The sequence below is a fragment of the Balaenoptera borealis genome, assembly GCF_965194805.1.
Source record: "Balaenoptera borealis genome assembly, chromosome: 2".
Lineage (NCBI taxonomy): Eukaryota > Metazoa > Chordata > Mammalia > Artiodactyla > Balaenopteridae > Balaenoptera > Balaenoptera borealis.
In genome coordinates this window covers 167,963,801-167,984,533 of record NC_138867.1, presented here as the reverse complement: position 1 = coordinate 167,984,533, position 20,733 = coordinate 167,963,801, and the positions used below count along the sequence as shown (strand labels likewise).

The 20,733-nt window shown below is 40.5% G+C and overlaps 1 protein-coding gene across 13 annotated transcripts in view; it reads left to right on the top strand.

Moving 5' to 3' along the window:
• ZFP2 (ZFP2 zinc finger protein) overlaps window positions 1-20,733 on the top strand; it is a 69,279-nt gene that overhangs the window by 16,917 nt on the left and 31,629 nt on the right. For 9 of the 13 annotated variants that reach the window (XR_014241217.1, XM_082379364.1, XR_014241216.1 and 6 more), the window contains one exon: window positions 4,656-4,751. The gene's annotated coding sequence lies outside the window, so the exon portion shown is untranslated. Of the gene's footprint in view, window positions 1-1,786; window positions 1,892-2,041; window positions 2,152-4,655; window positions 4,752-13,949; window positions 14,040-20,733 lie in introns of those variants that run through there. The other 4 variants (XM_082379369.1, XM_082379365.1, XM_082379367.1 and 1 more) reach the window with 4 other exon arrangements.

Genomic DNA, 20,733 nt, shown 5'->3' with positions numbered 1-20,733 from the left:
GCATATGTAGTGATTACTAATAGACTTGACATTATTGCTATCATCTTCTTGTATATTTTTTATTTACCTGAATTTTTATGTTTGTGGGTTGTTGCGTTGTTGCGGGGGGCAGGGGGTTGGTTTCTTTTGGTCCTTCTCCCTCTCTCTATTCTACATTCTCTGCCTACTTGTTGGGAAATTGCACACTCTTATGTTGTGAGTTTTATCAAGGGCCATTTCTCCACCAAACCATGATGAATATGTTCATGCAGTTTCTGATGTACGAACGACCTTGTAGTCCTAGAACAACTGTCTGATTCAAAGTATTTGAATCGAAAAATACAGTGGTAGATTTTTACTTTGTTTGTTTGTTGCTATCTGAGTTACCTTCACTTGATTAAATGAACTGTGAAGATTTTCATGTTTTTCAATATTTTGAAATAGTTCAAGCATCTCTCAAAAAGAAACAGAGTTGGACACTAGTTAAACACAGTAAAGACATATTTTATTCAGTACTATTGCAATAGGGGCTTCAGTAAAACTGAACCCAACTCCCAGTAGAGCAAAGACAGCTGGGGATTTACAGCTCCAACAAGCAGGGTAAAGGGGGTCAGTGGATGGAAAATTACTAAAAAGGAGAGAGCAAATTTGGGGGGATCCTTGCCAAAGGCTGGCCAAGGACTTAGACATCAAGAGTAGGGGATAAGGAATTTGATCAGATGTTAAGAATGGGGGATTCTACCTAAACTGACTTACAAGTATTCTTGCTAAAACCGGGCTCCACAAGCCAAGTACAGGGCTCAAGGAGGAGGCCTAGTAGAAAAGAAGACTCATAGGAACCTTCCTAAAGTTTGGTCAAAGGTGGAGTCTTTGTCATATCAACAGAAAGAGGCAGATGAAGGTACTGGTTATTTTTAGAAAAACAAATATTACAATCTAAGCTACCATATTGATCTGCCCCAAATGTCATGTACTTCTCCAAATTCCAGTGGCAGACCCAGATGTAACTGACAGCTCTGGCCACACATTTAATTAGCGATTTTGTCTGCATTCCTTTTTTAAAAAATTAATTTATTTTTGGCTTCGTTGGGTCTTCTTTGCTGCACGCGGGCTTTCTCTAGTTTGCGGTGATCAGGGGGCTACTCTTTGTTGTGGTGCTCGGGCTTCTCATTGCAGTGGCTTCTCTTGCTGCAGAGCACAGACTCTAGATGCGTGGGCTTCAGTAGTTGCAGCACGCAGGCTCAGTAGTTATGGCACACGGGCTTAGCTGCTCTGCCGCATGTGGGATCTTCCCGGACCAGGGCTCGAACCTGTGTGCCCCGCATTGGCAGGTGGATTCTTAACCACTGTGCCACCAGCGAAGCCCTTGTCTGCATTCTATACAGTGATAATTCGGAAGCAAATACGGCAGCACCTGTCACTGAGATAGGAAAGGAGGTACAGTAGCCACCATTCATGGAGTGCTCACTCTGCATCTGGTTTGTTAACTACCACATCTACTCAGTCTTCTGACAACTTTGCAAGGGACTCCTCTAGGCTCCCTTTATTTCAGAGGAGGAAAGTGAGGCTTAGCCAAGGCTGTCTGCCCCTTCTTCCCTACCCATGGGTTAGGAACCCACAGGTTCTAATGAGAGGTTTCTTTAGGGTTGCCGGGGTAAGATTACCGCGCAGTCAACTCCTGGCTTGGCAAGCCACAACCCCACCAAGATGAGGTAGCCATTCGGGGAGCCACCACCTTCCGTCCCGCTGGAACCGCCCCTCCCCCCACCACCCGAGGCCCGCGCCTGCGCACTCCTGACGCCCGCGCCGCGCCCCCGCAGCTTTGTGGGAAATGTAGTCCGGCTCCCCGGGGTGGAGATGCTGGGAGGGGCGGCATTGGTCCGCTGGTTGCTCTGGCTCCTGCTGGGAGAGGGTGAGTGCGGGGCCACGGCGGGAGGTGCCGGGTCTGGCGGGCGCCGGAGGGCCTGGCGGGAGGAGTCCGGCACAGCCGGGCGAGGCTCCTTAGGGGCGGGGCGGGGCGGGCTGCAGATGGGCCGCGACCTCTCGGACCCTGCGCAGCGCCGGGCTTCTAGCTCCAGATGTTCCTCCTCTCGCCCCCGGGGCCCAGCCGGGTTGGGAACACCGAGAGCTGAGGCGCCGGACGTGGTCCTTCCACCACCTGTCCCCCGAGTGGTGAGGGCAGGGGACCCGACGCGGCGGCCCCGGGTCCCAGGGGCAAGTGAGGGACCGAAGGCTCTGGAAGTCGCTCGGACCCTGGGTTCCTCCCCGTCGCGGGCTGTCCCCCGGACCCACCTCGGAATTCTCGGGGGATGCTGGACCAGGGTGCGGGTCTCCGGGCTCCAGCACCTGCCCTTTGTGTAAACCGCATCTCGGGGACCGCCCTCTGATTTCCGATTCCTAAGGGTGATGGCGTGGGCTCCCCTTAACTCATCTCTCTGTAAGAATGGGGAGGCCAACCTTGTGCAGATTTCTACTTAAGGGAATCCTTTTCTTTCTTTTCTTCCTTTATTTATTTATTTAAAGCAGTTTTTCTCTTACCAAAAAAAAAAAAGTTCACTATAGGACAACTAGAAGATTCAGAGGAGCAAAAAGGAAAAAATTATTTGAAAACTGTCAGAATCTGCATGTCGGCATGTATATACGTATAAACACAGAAACGCTTTGTTTTTAAGCAAATATATGGATATTAGTATTCTTTTCTCCATTTACTTCAAAAATGAGTGCACAAGTCTTAAGCTCCGTGATTTTTTAATAAATATTTTTACCTGTGTAGTACCACTTAAGATGCAGAATAACCTTTTGTAAGTTTTGAAACTATCTACTTATACCAATTTTTAAGAACAGCTAAGTCTGCTTGTTAATGAATATGAGGAAAAGTATGTCTGTGCCATATTTAATCCTCTCTTTAGGCCTTTGTGTTCTTTCTCAGGGTTGTTGTGGGGTTTTTTGTTTGTTTGTTTAGTATTAGAAACAATATAGGTCATCTGGCTACATATATCTTTGCATTCTTGTCTCATTCTATAAATCGCTTCAAGTGAAATTTCTAGATCATACTGTAAGGCTTTTGATACCTCCTGTCCTATTTTCTCTAGAAAAGTAGTAGTTTATAAACATTGCAAGGTAAGGGTGCCTGATTAACCCACAGCAAGTCTGAGTGTTACTATTCTCTAACTTTCTGAGAGGTGCAAACAATAAGGTTGTTTAGATTTGCATATTGAAAACTAGTGAATATTTTTATGCAGTTTGCATTGTTTTTAAATTGTGTCTGATACACAAGTATATTTCCAATTTCTATGCAGAAATGTTACATTTTCATATGTTCAGATGTGCAAACCTTTCCCTTCATGTTTGTGTCTTTGACATCATTGTTAGGGGGTCTTCTATTCCATATGTCACAAAATGTTCATCTTCATTTTCTTATAGTACTTTAGTTTCACTTTATATGCAAATTTTTATTCTTTTCCAAATGGTAAGTCCTTGTTCCAAGTTACTGAATCATTCATCCTTTATTCATTGATGTGAAATGTCACTTTTTTCATATCCTGAATTCTTATATATAAATTTTTTTTCTGAACTGATTGCGTTGGTAGGATTTTAATTTGTTCTATTCACCCTTTTCCCTGTTAGACTATAACATCCGCGAGGGTAGAGAGTTTATCTATTTTGTTTACAGCTGTATTCATCCCTTGCCCTAAGAATGGTGCCTGGTACACAGTAGGTGGTCAACAATATATCTGGTGAATGAGTGACATTATACAGTAACACTATGTTCTAATTATCATAGCTTTATAATATCTGGAAGGCAAATTCTCACATCCATTGTTATACAACACAATTAACTTTTTAAAAAAATCATCTTTTCCATAATTAACTTTACAAGATTATTATTTAGCTGTAACTTGGTTGGGAATATGTTAAGTTTATAAATTAATTTCAAAGAAGTGACAACTTAGGATACTGTGACATCCTATCCAGGAGTATGGTATGTCTCTCTCTGTTCAGCTTTCTTTATATATCTAAATAAGCTTAATAAATAAAAAGTACAGTTTTCTCTACATTAATACTATACACTTCTTATTTGGCTTATCTGTAGGTATTATATTGTCGATGAGAAAAGATATTCACAACCTAAAAGTTGAGAGTTATGTTTTATTCGGCAGGAATTTTTAGGACTTCAGGCCCAGGAGGCAGCATCTCAAGTAACCCTGAGAGAACTGCCCCAAGGAGGTGGGGGTGGGGGCAGGATATATAGGAGTTTTGCAACAAAGGGCAGGTAGTCTGACCATCAGAAGATTATGGTTAATTAAAGAAGACCAGATATCTCAAGTTGAGGAATTTAGCACTTTTCTATGTATGGGAAGATGTAAGAGTCTGGGTTCACTGAAATCATTCCTTTGATATGCACCTCAGCTATCTGGGGCCAGTATCCTGTGTTTTCACATCCTGAGTTTCCTCAGGGCTCACTGTGGGGAGTGGCTGCAGTCTGATGGCTGCTAGATGACAGGTATTCTCTTCCTTTCTAAGTTCCCTCAGGGCTCACCAGCTCGCTGGTGGTGGCTGCAATCGCTGATGACTGTGACATCCTTTGTTTACTGATATGGCAGGCAGTGTTCCATTTCTCAATATTTTTTGTTGTTGGCTGGAGTCTTGTTTCTCACATCTTTTCCTTCCCTCAGCTCTGCCTCCTCTGATCCTGCCCATCCCCTGGGAAGGACACCACAGGAAGGAAGGAGAAGGCAATGGCTGCTGGGCCTCTACTACTGGGAGTTCAGGTGAGCTCATTTTTCTCTCTTAAACCTCTCCCTTACTCCTTGTTCCTATACTGTAGGTGGGCCTCACCACAGAAAACAGGGCCATTGAGATCTCTGAATGTTGGATGTTTTCCACAAAACTCCCCCTCAGCATCCCTCAGCTAGGTTCTCAGCTTCCAGTTCCTTATTCAGCTGGATGCCTTGGCCTGCTGAGCTGTTGGTATTGTCCAAGTGTCAGAAAAGGAACAAAAATCATGTGAGAGATTGTCCTGGTGCTTATAGGGCTATGGACTTTCAGGGAACATAAAAGAGGTCACATCTCTACAAGGAACAGTCATGATGATTGCACACGTGTATGATAATAAGAACAAGTGTGGTTAAATACCCACATTGTCAGTGTTCCAAGACCTGGAAAGAGAGAAGATCAGTGTGGTGACCAGAAGTAGGGTTGGGTAGGGATACCTGGACAGGATTTGCTGTAATGGAGTCAGAGTGTCCCAAGTTTAAATTCTGACTACCATTTAATAGCTGCACTGTCTTGGGCGAGTGACTTGACTTCCCTTGAAGCATCAGTTCCTCATGTGATTATAGAAATAACAGCATTAACTGAGTGTTTGCCACATACTTGACATTGATAAGAATTTCACTGGACTTATTTCATTTAATAATACCTACTTCATAAGTTTGTTGAAAGTTCAAATGAAATAATGTAAGTAAAAAGAGCCCAGCTTTGGTTCCTGGAATGTTGAAGGTACTAGCTCAGCGGCAGGCATTCTTAGCGCTATTCCAGCCACTAACTTGGTGTTTTAGAGTTTGTCGACTGAAAAAACATGCACAACATGAGGGCTGTGAGTTAAGTTTTATTTGGGGCAAATTGAGGACTATAGCCTGGGAGACAGCATTTCAGATAGCTCTGAGAAACTGCTCCAAAGAAGCAGGGGGGATGGTCAGTATATATGTGATTTTGGTGAGGGGGGGCGGTGCATGCAGTCAAGCACATATTTTTTTTTTGCAGAAGGTTTCTGCTAGTCTCGTGAAGGTTACTGCTAGTCACGAGGAGCAGACGTCACCATGAAGGATTTTAGTGCTTTTCTAGATGTGAGGAGATATAAGAATTGGGCTCATAAAATTGTCTCTTGAAAATATCTAACTATCTGAAGACCTGTTCTGCCAGTTTTTCCCAGAGCAGAGTGCTGATCTCCATCCTGAACTCCTTTCAGGGGATGTTGAGAGTCAGCAGCTGTAGTGGCTCGTAATTTGATCCTTGTAGAGGTAGATGGCAAGTGCCAATTTGTAGGTGACAAGTTTTAGAGGTGGAGCGAAGGTAGAAGGGACTGGAAGGGAGAGGGAATCAGATACAGTTTGGGGTCAAGTACCAGGAAGGAGGAGTTTGTGTGTTTGGTGGGGTGGTAGGCATGGGAGTAGAGGAGGAGTCAGAGGAATTTAAATAAGGGGGTTGGCATGATAAGAGCTTTTCTAAGAAGAAGTGTTGGACCTCCCTGGTGGCGCAGTGGTTGAGAATCTGCCTGCCAATGCGGGGAACACGGGTTCAGTCTCTGGTCCAGGAAGATCCCACATGCTGTGGAGCAACTAGGCACGTGCACCACAACTACTGAGCCTGCCCTCTAGAGCCCGTGAGCCACAACTACCAAACCCGAGCACCACAACTTCTGAGCCTGTCTGCTGCATCTACTGAAGCCCACGTGCCTAGAGCCTGTGCTCCGCAACAAGAGAAGCCACTGCGATGAGAAACCCGCGCCCCACTCACTGCAACTAGAGAAAGCCCGCACGCTGCAACAAAGACCCCGTGCAACCAAAAAAAAAAAAGAAGAAGAAGAAGCAGTGTCTGTCAGCTAGAGGAAATCATAGAGGAGAAAAAGTGAGTAAGGAGCCTAGGTTTTTTTTGCCCTGTGAGATTGCTTGAAAATGGAACCTGCTAGTTTTTGCTAGAACCTGGAGTTGTTCCTTCTCTGGAAAAGGAAATAAGACATCAGGGGCACTTTACCCAGGAAACCTTAAGTTCTTGGGGTTTTTTTGTTTTTGTTTTTCTTTTTAGGGTTAGGTTTACTTAACTTTGTCTGCCGTCCCAAAGGACTTGTGGTTTTTCTTTATTCATAAGATCATGTGTTAGGATTCTCTTAAATATGTCACTTGGTTATTTACAAGAGGAACCAGTCTAAAGGCTTCATGAAGAAAAGCATTAACTGTTGTGATTTTTTAAAAAATTATTTATTTATTTTTGGCTGCATTGGGTCTTTGTTGCTGCGTGCGGGCTTTTCTCTAGTTGTGAGCGGGGGCTACTCTTCGTTGTGGTGCATGGGCTTCTCATTACAGCGGCTTCTCTTGTTGAGGAGCACAGGCTTTAGGCGCACAGGCTCAGTAGTTGTGGCACACGGGCTTAGTTGCTCCATGACATGTGGAATCTTCCCAGACCAGGGCTTGAACCCATGTCGCCTGCATTGGCAGGCGGATTCTTAACCACTGTACCACCAGGGAAGTCCAACTGTTGTGATTTCTATTTGTACTACTTTCTCTTCTCAGTGTTATCAAGCTCAGTTTTAAAATGCAACATAACTCACAAAAATAGGTATCAGAGAGAGGGAGTTTCTGGAAGAGGGGAAGGTTTAAGGGGGGAGCACTCAGAAAATTTTGGTTGATGAAGGTTGTGGTTTGGTTGTCAATAGCCTTGATTTTATTTTATTTAGTTAAAATAGTACTAACTAAATTTTTAAATCAGCTTTATTTTTCAGGTATAATTTACATAAAATAACCCACTTAAAGCATATAATTCATTGAGTTTTGACAAATTTATGCACCAACATCATCACCACCCCAGTCAAGCTATAGAACATTTTTATCACCCCAGAAAGTATCCTCATACCCTTCCTATCCACGATCCCCATCCCAGGCAAACACTGATTTGATTTCTGAATACTTCAGTATGTGTTTCCTAAAAATAAGGACCCTGGTTTTTTTTTTGTAAAAAAAGGTACATGTTTATTTTTCACTCAGGCATAAGCAAAGCAAGGTCATTCCTGGGAGAGGGGCATGACCCACCAGCAAAAGTGCTGTCATAGTGTCAGAGGGTGGGAATGGTGATAGCTTGAGGCCTGCAGTAAAAATATATATAGTGTAAGGGCTGTGCTGAGCCCCACCCAGGGAATGCAGTGGAGAATATATTGGCCATTATTAACTTGACAAATATTTAACAGTTTAGCCAAAAGGCATTTGCTGAGCAAAGGACCCTGTTTTACATAACCAAAATATAATTATCAAAATGAGGAAACTTACTTTGATACACTACTGTTAACTAATCTACAGACCTTACTCCTAATTTGCCACAAATGTCCTTTATCTGGTCCAGGAACTAATCCAGATCACATCTGGCATTTAGCTGTCCTGTCTCCTTAGTCTCCCTTAATCTGGAACAGTTCTCAGTCTTTGTCTTTGATGACTTTTGACACTTTCGAAGAGTACAGCGATTGATTTAGGAGGTATCAGTGCAGCGTTAGAGCTGTATTCCTTTTTTCATCTTTACTAATATTTTCATCTTTCCTACATTGGCCAGTGATGTGCCTGTGAATTGCCCGAGTATGACTTGTGTTTGCCTTTAAATTTTATCTTCCTTTTCTGAATATAAATATTAGGCATATAGTTCTAAAAAAAAAATTAAGGCCATAAGATATATTTCTAGGTCTCAAATCCTCAAAAATAACTATGGATGTACATTCTTCTAGCCTTTTAAGATAGCTTTTTATATCCTTTGCCCCTTTTTATATTGAGTTGTTTATATATAAAAGAAGCCTTTTATATAATGTGGATATTCGTCCTTTCCCATAAATTGGCATTCCTGTTCCCTGTCATTTTTCTTCTAAAATTTTTTATAATCTTCTACAAGTAAGTTTTGAAGTTTTATGCAGTTAACTTTCCTTTTCCCTTGTTTGGCTTTGGAATCATTGCTATGAAAGGCTTTCTGTACCCTAAGATTATAGAAATACTTTTCTACATTTTTTATTAGTTTTATCATTTTAAATTTGGATTCTTGAGCTATCTGGAATTTATTGTATATATGTGAGGTTGTATTCTAACTTCATTTAACATGGTGTGGTGAGGCATTTCATCATCCATCCTTTCATTAAACAGATTTTTAGCACCTCCCTACCATGTGCTAAGCAGCGTTCTGGGTGCTGGGAAGGTAGCAGTGAATGAAACAGGCAAAGCCCCTTCCTCCTGGATCTTCTCTTCTAGAAAGAGGAGGCAGCAGTGAAGAAGAAATACTACTGAGGACGAGGTTATGTGTGATGGCCACGCAGCAGGGTGGCCTGGCTGAGTGTGACGGGGCACCTTTGAGGAGATGGCATTCAAACTGTTGTAAATCTGTTGAAATAATCTATTGAATAATCTGCTTATTCTCCATAGATTTGAAATGCTACCTTTAAAATATACTAAATTTATATGTGTATATAAGATGTTCACATATAATATATTCACACACATACATACACGCATGAGTTTATTTTTCTGGATTCCGTTCTATTGCTCTATTTCTACTATAGTAACACACTATTTGTTTTAGAATTTATTTTGTTATTTTATAAAGAAAATCCACCCCCCCACCTTGTTTTTCTTTTCAAAATTTTGGTTACTGTACTGTTCTTATACATTTATCCTTAGGGTCAAATTTTGTTAACTATAATCAAGTTCTAACAGAAACAGTTAAAAAGAAAAAATATGCAATTTGGATTTGGATTCATTAAAGCTGTATCAGTTTGAGGAAGATTACCATATTTACAATGTTTATTCTTCCTATTGAGTAAAAAACTTACCCTTCATTTTATTTGGATCTTTCATTATGGATTTTGTTAACTTTGATCATGAGGCTCTTGCTTATTCCTAGTAAGTATATTCTGAGGTGTTTCATTTTTGTTGCACTGTGATTGTGATTTATCCATGATTGTGACTTTGTTAAAAAAAAAAGAAGAAATTGGGTTGCTAAGAATTATATTTGAAGACACTTTGCCATTGTGGTGTCTAAAACTTCATCACTATCATATCTTCTTTATAAAGTATACTTTCATTATTAAAATATCCCTATTTATTCCATTTGATAATTCATCTTTTTAAAGAATAACAATATCAAAAAAGCCTGTGTTTTAGGTTTAAGAAAACCTCTGCATAAAGGAGATAAACCCATGAAGCTGCTTATTTCAAACACCCTGAGTTACCCCGTGCTTAATGTAGTGCTGGGGAGAAAAAACCCATAATAAGTGGAAAGGAGAAAGGCAGAAAACATTTTAAGGGATTAACAACAAATACATTTTATGAACGATACAGTTAAGTTTCACTTCAGCCTTTTTTTTTTTTTTTTTTTTAATTTACTTTTGGCTGTGTTGGGTCTTCATTTCTGTGTGAGGGCTTTCTCTAGTTGCGGCAAGTGGGGGCCACTCTTCATCGCGGTGCGCGGGCCTCTCACTATCGTGGCCTCTCTTGTTGCGGAGCACAGGCTCCAGATGCGCAGGCTCAGTAGTTGTGGCTCACGGGCCCAGCTGCTCCGCGGCATGTGGGATCTTCCCAGACCAGGGCTCGAACCCGTGTCCCCTGCATTGGCAGGCAGGTTCTCAACCACTGAGCCACCAGGGAAGCCCGCTTCAGCCTTTTAAAATGCCTTTCTGTACTAATCTACCCAGGGCTCCGTAGTACGTTACATAGTAGGGACAAGCTCTGCAGCACGAGGGCTGGAGGTTGGGGGTGGGTAGGTTCTGCACTTAAGGGAATCTAGTGAATAGAAGAATCTAGGGAAGTGGGGAAGACCAGCATATAGCCCACAGGAGTCTGAGTTTGGGCTTTTAATTTTGCCCAATATGTTCAGCTAAAAAGGCGATTGCCTTGTAATTAATTTATTGAAAGTAGATTAATTTTTGGAAAGAGAGTGTCATATTTCTGATCTGTTATGTTTTTCAGAAAGAAGGGGCTTATGTTTTGTTTCCACGTATATTCTACCCTATCTGATATTGATATGGTCTCCTCCATGCCTTTTTGTTTGTTTGCTTTTGCCTGCTATATCTTGTCTCTATCACCACCCCTTTTTAACAGTTTTTTGGTTTGTGTTTTAGGTGTATCTCTTGTATGTGCCATATAATTGTATTTTAAACCAATTTTACAGTTTTTGTCTATTAATAGATAAAGTCAACCCATTTACATTTGTTGTTATACATGTATCAAGTCTTTTTCTGGTTATTTAATGATTTGTCCTTATTATGCTTTCTTGTTTCCTTTCTTCTCCTTTCTTTAAATTTTTGAACTGATGATTTTTCTTGTTTTCTTTTCTTCCTTTCATAAAATGAAAATTCTGCCATGTATTTATATCCTGCTAGTAGCTACTTTTACTTTTCTTGACACTATTTGTCAGTGATTTTTAACATTTTTTTGTTATTTTGATATATTGATTTAAAAGTATTAGGAGAAAATAATGAGGTAGAAAGATATATAATACATTCTGTGCCTCAGGGTTGACACTTTTTCTGGAGTTCATAGCCAGTAGGATGTAAAATACACAACTTGCTTGGAAATTGGTTTCATTCCATCTCTGGTCTCTCCAGTCCTTTTCTTTCCACTAACTTTCTCCCCTTTGCCTATTCGCATATTACAATGCTCTCTGTCCTTAAACGAAAACCTTTTCCATTGCTTTATTTACACGACTTATTCCTTACTTCTTTTCATACAGTGTTATCTCGCATCTTCACAAAAAGTTTGAAGTAATTTCATCTGACTGCTTTTGATTCCTTATCTTATCTTCCTTATCTTCTTCACTGTAAGCTGACTTCTTCCTTCACGACTCTTCTAAAATTAGCTAATTTTCGAATCAGCAGATTCTTTTCAATCATCATTCTGTTTGACCTACCCAGCTTCTGATAGTGTTGACTAGTCCCTCCTCTTTGAAACCCTCTTTCTCCTGAGCTTCAATCCTGAGTCTCCTTCCATCTCCCTTTCTGTCTTTCTCTCGCTCTTCCTCTTGCTGAGGATTGCTAGGGTCTTTTCTTGGCCTTCTCCTCACAACATGAGGAGTTGGATGGCCTTGGGTTCAAGCTGTATGATCTTGGAGAGGTTATTTAACCTTTTTGTTCCTCAGATTCCTCATCTGTAAAATGATGACTTTAATTCTGTCACTTTAGCAGGTTGTCCTTTGGATTAAATAAGCTGAGGCATATGAACCTCCTGTTAGTACAAAACTGAGTACAATGTGAGTTATCATTTATGGTAACTGCCACTCAGTTAGTGTTCCCTCCTTGTATTAGTTAGGGTTCTCCAGAGAAACAGAACCAATAGGATATATGTAGATATACAGAAAGAGATTATGAGGAATTGGCTCACACAATTATGCAGGACAAAGAGTCCCCATGATCTGCCATCTACACTCGTAGGGCCCAGGAAAGCCAGTGCTGCAGTCCCACTCCAAACCCGGAGGCCTGAGATCCAGGGACTGATGGTGTTAAGTCCTGGTCTGAGTCTGAAGGCTCAAGAGGTAGGAGCATTTATGTCTAAGGGCAGGAGAAGATGGCTGTCTCAACTCAAGCAGAGAGAGCAAATTCGCCTTTCCTCAGCCTTTTTGTTCTATTTGGGCCCTCAGCAGATTGGATGATGCCCTCCCACCTCTTCTTTGCTCAGTCTACTGATTCAAATGGGAGAACTCTCACAGAAATACCCAGAAATAATGCTTTACCAACTCTCCGGGCATACCTTAGCCCAGTCAAGTTGACACATGAAATTAACCATTATACGCATCAAATAGATAGTGAATGCTTACAGAGTTTTATTTCCTAGTCTAAGGGCTAGAAAACAAAGCTCAAATGGGCTTATAAATTTGAAATGCCATTTTCAAGTCAAGCTGGGTGTTTTGTTGGTTGTCTCGTAGACCAACCACAGTCTAGATTTATCCTCTTTGCACATGCTTTCCCCACATTAACTGGAATTCCCACCCAGTGATTGTAAAGCCTAAAATTTCACGTGCTGCTTCTACAACTCTGAGCCTTAGGGAGCTCCAAAGACCTCGTTGTGAGTTCCCCTGCTCTCCCCAGATAGGCCCCCACCCACTGCTAAAGGCTCCACACCCAACTAGCTCCCCTGTCAGCCTGGCCAGGTACACCCCTCCTAATCCTCGACCTAATGGTTTTCACCTCCCTAGCAGCCCACGAAAGTGTTCAAACAAGCCAGTCACATCTTCCCATGGGAACCAAGGGTCACCTCAGCCTCCTGTCAGTACCAAGTCTGCCTCCCACAACGCCTGCGGTTCACTGTGCCTGAGTACAGGCCCCGAGTGGTCTTGCATGGTGTGGGGTTGTGAGGCCAACTTCTGACTAATGAACTCCTGTCAGGCTCATCTGTCCAGTGCTGGGTGTGATATATTTGGTCACTGTGTGCTATTTAGGGTGGGGAATCCCTCCTTCATCAATGGAGTGAACAGGATACAATCAGAACACCACCTACTCTTCTCCAGTGCTAATCTAGAGCAGCCTTCACTATCCTTCCCTATGACTCCTTGTACCTCCTCTTCCTGTCCTTAAATGTCAAAGCACTTTCTATATTTGTCTCTGATTATTTCATGATAATGTCTGTTTTTGTTGTAGATGTTTAGTTTCTTTTGGAGGGTAATATTTTTCTCTCACAGATCTCTTTCTTCTGTCCCTTCTAATGCTTGTTTTTTTGGTTTTTGTTTTTTAATTTCCTTAGAGGGTGTTATTGGCATAATTCTTTGTTCAGTAGAAATTTATAGTTTCAGGAATCAGTGACATTCAAGGATGTGTCTGTAGATCTCACCTGGGAGGAGTGGGTCCAATCTAAATTCTGCTCAGAGGAACTTGTATGGGAAAGTGATGCTGGGAAACTACAGTAACCTGGTTTCGCTGGGTAAGGACTTCTCCTCGTAACTCAAAACCTACCTATTGCCATCTTTCCCACTATTGACATCTTGTACAGCCTCTGAAATTTGTGAATTTGGACTTGAAATCCTGATACTACAGGACATTGTTTTAGGGTAGTTCCTTAGTGTCCTGTCTTTCAAGGTGAAAGGCCTTTTCTATAGAGAATGGAAAAATGGGAAATCTCAGAAGCCACACCTTCCTTTGTTACAGAAGCCCTGAAGAGGAAGGGATAAGACATATGCTGGGAGTGGTTTTTATACTCAGTTCAGAAGTCAAATTTAGTGTTTCTCCTCCCGAGCAGGGCATCAGCTTTCCAAACCAAATGTGATATCTCAGCTGGATTGAGTACTGAGCCTGATGACAAAAGAACATCCAGGGTGCATTTCCCCAGGTAAGGATCTGGCTGCAAGAACTTGTTCCATGAGTGTCACCTTGGGGAGAAACCACTTCAGAGGTCCCTGGGTCTCTTGAGACCTGTACCATTTGCTGTGTGTTTCTCAAATGCCTCTGCATTGTTGATGTCACTCATCCTGCCGAGGTCTTGCATGTGTCCTTACCTCAGTGGGAGGTAATATCTTATGAGGATTAAATGAGTTACTACATTTGTGACTCCTTTAAATTGCCTGGAACATACTGAACATTCAGTAAATGTCAGCAGTTATTATTTCCTCTTCTGTCATCTGTGCTTTCTGTTCTTTTTCTTTCTTTCTTTCTTTCTTTTTTTTTTTTGTGGCCATGCTGCATGGCTTATGGGATCTTAGTTCCCTGACCAGGTATCCAACCCGGGCCCTCGGCAGTGAGAGTGAGGAGTCCTAACCACTGGACCACCAGGGATTTCCCTCATCTGTACTTTCAATCCCTGTCTTTCTATCCCCCTCTACTTTATTCTCTTTATTTTCTTTTGTGAATCTTTCTTCTCAGCCATTACCTATATCCATAGCTTCCTTTCCATTATTCATTTAAACATTTGTCAGCTTTTTAAAAGGAAACTAACATTTCTCCTCCTCTGAATTATATAGGTGTTTTATACAGTCTTCATTTAAAAACAAATGACAAGTGAGTTTAGCCCTGTTCTTTTTACTAGTAACCTTACATTTTATGTATTTCCTTTCTCATTCCTAAATTTTTAATCTGAATCTACTACTTATTTAATCCCATTCTCCTCTAAGCATTTAATGCTTCGTAATCTTTGTTATCTGCCTACTAATCCCCCTCACAACTGAAATTTCTTTATTAGATGTTATCATGACTTTTCTCTGAAAAAATGCATTTTTCCACCTTTATCTTTTCTACTCATGTGAAAGTGCTGATCACTTCTTTTCATACACTGTTTAAAGAGTTAGGCAGATATTTTTTGATCTCTGGATAGTGTATGGCTATCTAAGTACAGAGCAATAAAAGAAATCAGTAAAAAAACATTGATAGGAAAAAAATCATCTTGTGACCATCGCTGCTTGTTTCCATTAAGCTTTCTAAAGAACAGGATTCTGGAAGGGTCACTGTGTCAAAGGATATATACATTTTTGTGGCTCTTGCTACATATTGTACAACTTTGGATCTTATGCTTTTCATGCTAATTTTTAGGTATAGAATGATTGCTTAAGGTAGCTTTAATTAACTTTATTACAGATTTCTGTGGATTCAATTACTATTGCTATTTGTATTCTTACATAAATAACAAACAAATGTTTTTTGAGCACTGGGCTCTGTTCCTAACATTGGGGGTAGAGCAATGAGCAAAACAGGCAGAGTTTCCACGTGGAGTTTATAGTCTAGTCGGGGAAACAATAAATTAATCAAGAAAGAAGGCAGGGAAGGAGAAGGGAGAAGAAAGGAAGGAAGAAGGGAGGGACTGACTATTCATAGGGTCAGGTGCTCCGTGGAAAAACAAAACATCATAAGGGAAGTAGATCAGTTAACAGGAGTGCTGTTTTATAGGGGTGATCAGGGAAGGCCTCTTCTTTAAGGTGACTACTGAACAGATACTCAAAGTGATGGTCATGTGGGAGCACATTCTGGGCACAGGGAGCAGCAGGTGCAAAGACCTTGTGGTAAATTGCATGGCATTGTTTGAAGGGAAAATGTGAGATGTGAAGATTTCTTTAAACTTTGTCTTTCAGTCCTTCTGTGAAAAAATTTATTTCTACTATCATATTTTTTATTTCTATGAGCCTTCTCATTCTCTAAGTGCTCCTTCTTTTTTAATAGCAGTCTTTTAAAATGCATGTATTAACTTCTCTTGTCTGTATGAGGATATATAAATTATATTTTTGGTAGGGGTTTTTTGTTTATGTTTTTGTTTTCTTTTGCAGCATTTTGTTCCCTAGATTATTTTAGTGCATTTATTTATGACTTTTTCATTCTTTCACTGTCATGTTGGTGGGTTTTCTAGAAGCATCAGAGGCAAACAAAGGTATTGCTCATACTGGGTTTTCCTCTCCCAGTTTTTTACCCACCTTCCAACTTCTCTATTGGGCTGAATACTAAAGATTTATCACTTGCGTATGATTACATTTCACACTGTATTTCTCTTGTCTCTTTGAATATCTATCTAGCCACTAGTATGTAGGCTTACTGAATTGTCATGATTGAGCTTACTTTTATTTATATCCCCTGCCTAGCATGTTATCTGCGAGAGCAGGTATTTAATATCTTTGTTGAGTGAATATTAGATGACATCAAGTAGAATTTTTAGTAATCAGGTAAAACTATAGCTTTGAAAATTATAATTATATTTATGATACTCACATCAATGAATATTTTTAATTATCAGGAAGAGCAAGTAAGAAGGGCAAAGCAGCAAGGATGGAATCTTGAGGAATAACATTTGACTGGGGGACAAAAATGCTCTAGCAAAGGTGACAGAAAAAGTGGTCAGAGGGAGAGGAGAGAGTTATGGAGAGCCGGGCCAAGGGAAGAGAGAAAAACAGAGAAGAGTGCAACAGTGCCAAGTAAGAAATGAGAAACGCTATTGGTCTTAGTGTTGAGGAAGTGGCCTGTAACCCAGGGAGGAGCACTCTGGTGCTGCAGGACATGTGCCTGAGGAGAAGAGTGAAGAAGTAAAAAAGGACTTTTACGGGGAATTCCCTGGTGGTCCAGTGGTTAGGACTCTGCACTCTCACTGCCAAGGGCCCAGGTTCAATCCCTGGTCAGGGAACTAAGATCCCACAGGCCATGTGGCAAGTCCCACCACCACCACCCCGACAAAAAAGAGGAAGACTTTTAAGTACAGACCATCCTTTCAACAAAGTTAACTTTGAAGGAAAAGGAAGAAAGGGCAGGACCTGAAAGAAGTCAGATGTAGAATGCCTCCGATTTGTTTTTTACTGAGATAGAGACTTGAATGCATTTACAAGAGCAGAGAGGTACCCGTTGGAGAGAAGGAAATAAAGACAAAGAAAAGTGGAGGAAGAGAACGGAGCTCAGAAAACATGATGATGTGCAAACTCCAGATCTTGTTCTGTCTAGATTTTCTTTGATGTTACTGCCAGTTAGTCTCATTATGCTGTCCAAAACCAAGAGGGGAAAGCGACAACCGAGTGCTGTGCTCAGCTCTTCCCCAGGCATCATCTGATTTACCTCTGTGTGTGAGTAAATGTATACGTGTGTACACATGCACACACAAAGAGAGAGAATTTATGTGCTCTTACCGAGTCCCCATGTACCTTCATGCCACCTTCATAATGAGCCTCATTAATGGTTAGTACAGGCACGTATCTTTGCTTCTAGTAGGAAAACTAATCTAAAAGACTGTAATCAATGTAGGTGAATCCAAAAAGTTTGTTCATCCTTGCACAGGCTCTCAGCACTGGTGGTTCCTTCTGCCTGGGATGCTCTCCCTTTGATAGTCCTGTGACTCCCTCCTTGGCCCCTAAAGTCTTGTCTTCAATGTCACCTTGTCAGTGAGCCCTTTCCCGAAGATTGTATCTAAAATGACAAACTTTTCCCCTTACCCATCATATTCCCTATTTCCATTTTGTTGCTTTGATTTTGTCCATAAGGTATACCACTTAAATACTAAATATTTTACTTATTTATTATGTTGATTACCCTTCTTCCTCTCACTAAAATATAAGTTCCTCCAGGGCACTTTTGTTCATTGCTGTATCCCTAGCACCTTGAACAGTGCCTCACTCAATAAATAGTTATTGAATGAATGATTTATCATGTTCAGAAGATCGATCTGGCTCCTTTGTGGAGAATGCACTGTAGGGTAGCAAGAGTGTTACGTAGGAAGTCCAGTCAGCTGAGTACTGAAATAGTCTGGTTGAATGGAAGGAGTAACTTAACTGTTAGGCTGGAAGAAATATAAAAGGAGAAAAGAAAGAAATCAGCTTGCCCTAGGAAGAGCAGGGCCTGCTGCCCAAGTCTCTCACCCAGGCCCCCGACCCCCGGCCAAATACTCTGCAGGTTCTTGGCCTCTACTACAGCCAGTCCCAGCCATAAATACAGAAAGAGCTGTGCTTTCCCATACCCCTTGGTCCTGGGGACTCTTATGTACTGATGAGTAGCAAAGTTAATATAAATCCTAAAGTTAACTAGGCATTCTAAGACTGTAAGGGAGTATGGGCCATCACTTGAAAGAACTGCTTAGGAATAAAGGAATGGAAGAGAGAGCTGTATATTGTTTGACATAAAATAATAATGATAATGATAACCTCTAACAATCATTGAACTCTTATTGTGGCCAAGCATAAAGCTGTGCATGTTACAGGTCCTTATTTAATGAGAGCAAAATGGCAAGGATCTGAAATGTCATCCAATCCTGAAAGAGCTATGGTTTTGATTTTTAGTGCTCAGTTCCAACCTTCAATACTTCACTAATATGAGTAAAGCCACCTTAACAATTTTATGTTTTCCACAGAGACAGTCATGTAATCTGGGAAAAATGAAACTTCCTCCCCTCTCATTTGTCTAAAAGTGATCACACTTTTGGAACAATATTAAATAGTTGCAGTAATAGTAAGCATCCTTTCCTTGATTCTGTTTTTTAGTGTGAATTCTTCTAGTGTTTTATTTTTATGCTTGGTACAATGCTAATATTTTTGTTTTTGAATCAAGATTGGATGTTGGATATTATCAAATACTTGAAGCATCCATCAGGTTGATCATATGCCCTTTTTTCCATGACCTATTAATATATTACTAGATTCCTAATAGTGAGCATTCTGGAATTCCTGGATAAATCCTTTGTTCAAACATTTAAATATTTAAGTAATATTTCAGGAATGGTTTAGGAGTATTGCAATTACTGAATCTTTCATATTTAAGAACATGTTTTGTTTTTTACCTATGCATGTATAGAGACTGGCTATGTGGAATTCTTGAGTCACATCAGTTTTTCCTCAGTCCTTTGTAGACATGACTCCACTGTCCTTCGGCATCCCATGTTCTTGGAGTGATCACTTAGGCCAGTTTCTAAAAAATTTGTAGTGCAGTCTATTTTTTTTCTTTTTCTTAAGCAGCAAATCTTCAGAGGTAACTTTTTAAGTTAGGTCTCTAAATTCCATGAAGATATACTGAACCCTTACTATTAAGTTTTCTGCAGTATATGTTTCAACTTAAAATGATCAATATTTTCCAAAATAGAAAACATTTTGTTGTTGTTCTCATTTGTTTTTTGAAATGTCATATATACAGAAGAATGTGTAAAATATGGGTACTACTTAGCAAAAACCTACCTAGTCTTCTAAGCCCTTTATAAATATCAACTAATTATTTTTCACATATCAACACTAGATAGGTACCATTTTACAGATGAGGAAACTGGAGCACAGGACAGGTTAAGTAATCTGCCCAAGGTCGCACAGCTAACAGTGATGGAGCCAGGTGGAGCAGCTCCAAAGTTGTTGTCTTAACCGTACTGCTTTTTTTATAGTTCATGATGATAAAAATGAATGAATAATAACGAAAGCAAACACCCAGGCACTAGAGCCCAGATTCAGGTTCAGAAACGGAACACTGCTAGTACCCTAGTAGCTTTATATGCACCTCCTCATTCCCATCCTCTTCCTCTACCCAAGACATAACCACTGTTCTCACTTCTGTGATAAATCCCTTCCCTTGCTTTTCTTTATAGTATTGCTATCCACAGATGAACAATATATTTAGTTATAGTCTGTTTTTAAACTTTACCTAAATAGACTCTTACTGTATTTATTTTTCTGTGACTTTGCTTAAATTATTTATTCATTTATATTGATATGTGTGGCTTTAGTTTATTAATGTTTACTGTCTTAAGCAGTTCAGGCTGCTGTAACAGAATACCATAGACCAGGTGACTGAATTTATCAGACATTTATTTCTCATAGTTCCAGACGCTGGAAGTCTGAGATCAGGGTGCTAGCATGGATGGGTTTTTGGTGAGGGCCCTCCTCCTGGTTCATAGGATAGAGCAAGTTCCCTCGTGTGTGCCACTTCTTATCAGGGCACTAATCTTATCAGGGCTTTACCCTCATGACTTAATGACCCAAAGACCCCCACTTCTTAATATTGTCTCACTGGGGATTAGGCTTCAACATATGAATTTTGGGGAGAACAGACGTGAAATCCATAACATTCACTGTTTTCATTTCTCTTGTATAAGTATTTGACAATTTAATTATCGTTTCTCTTGTTGGTAGACATTTGGGTTGTTTCCAGTTTTTTGCTATTGTACACAATGCTACTTTAAAAATTATGAATCGTGGTGAACCTTTACAAGATAGATTTACCTAAGTGTATGTACCTACTAGTGGATTTGCTAAATCATAGTCTGTGTGCCTGTTCTACATTCTAGGTAGTGCTAAACTGTTTTTCAAATACTTGAACCAAATTACACTCCTACCAGCAGTATGTGAAAGTTCCCCCATACTGCACATCTTTCTAAATTCTGAAGCTGTCAGTTTGAACTTTTGAATTTTGTTTCTCAGGTGGATGTGGTAATAGTTATCTCACTGAGGCTTTACTCAACCTTCTCCTGGTTACTGTTGGATTGGCATCTTTGCTTATGTTTACTCACTATTCAGGTTTCCTTTTCTTTTTCTTTTTTTAAATAAATTTATTTATTTATTTTTATTTTTGGCTGCATTGGGTCTTCATTGCTG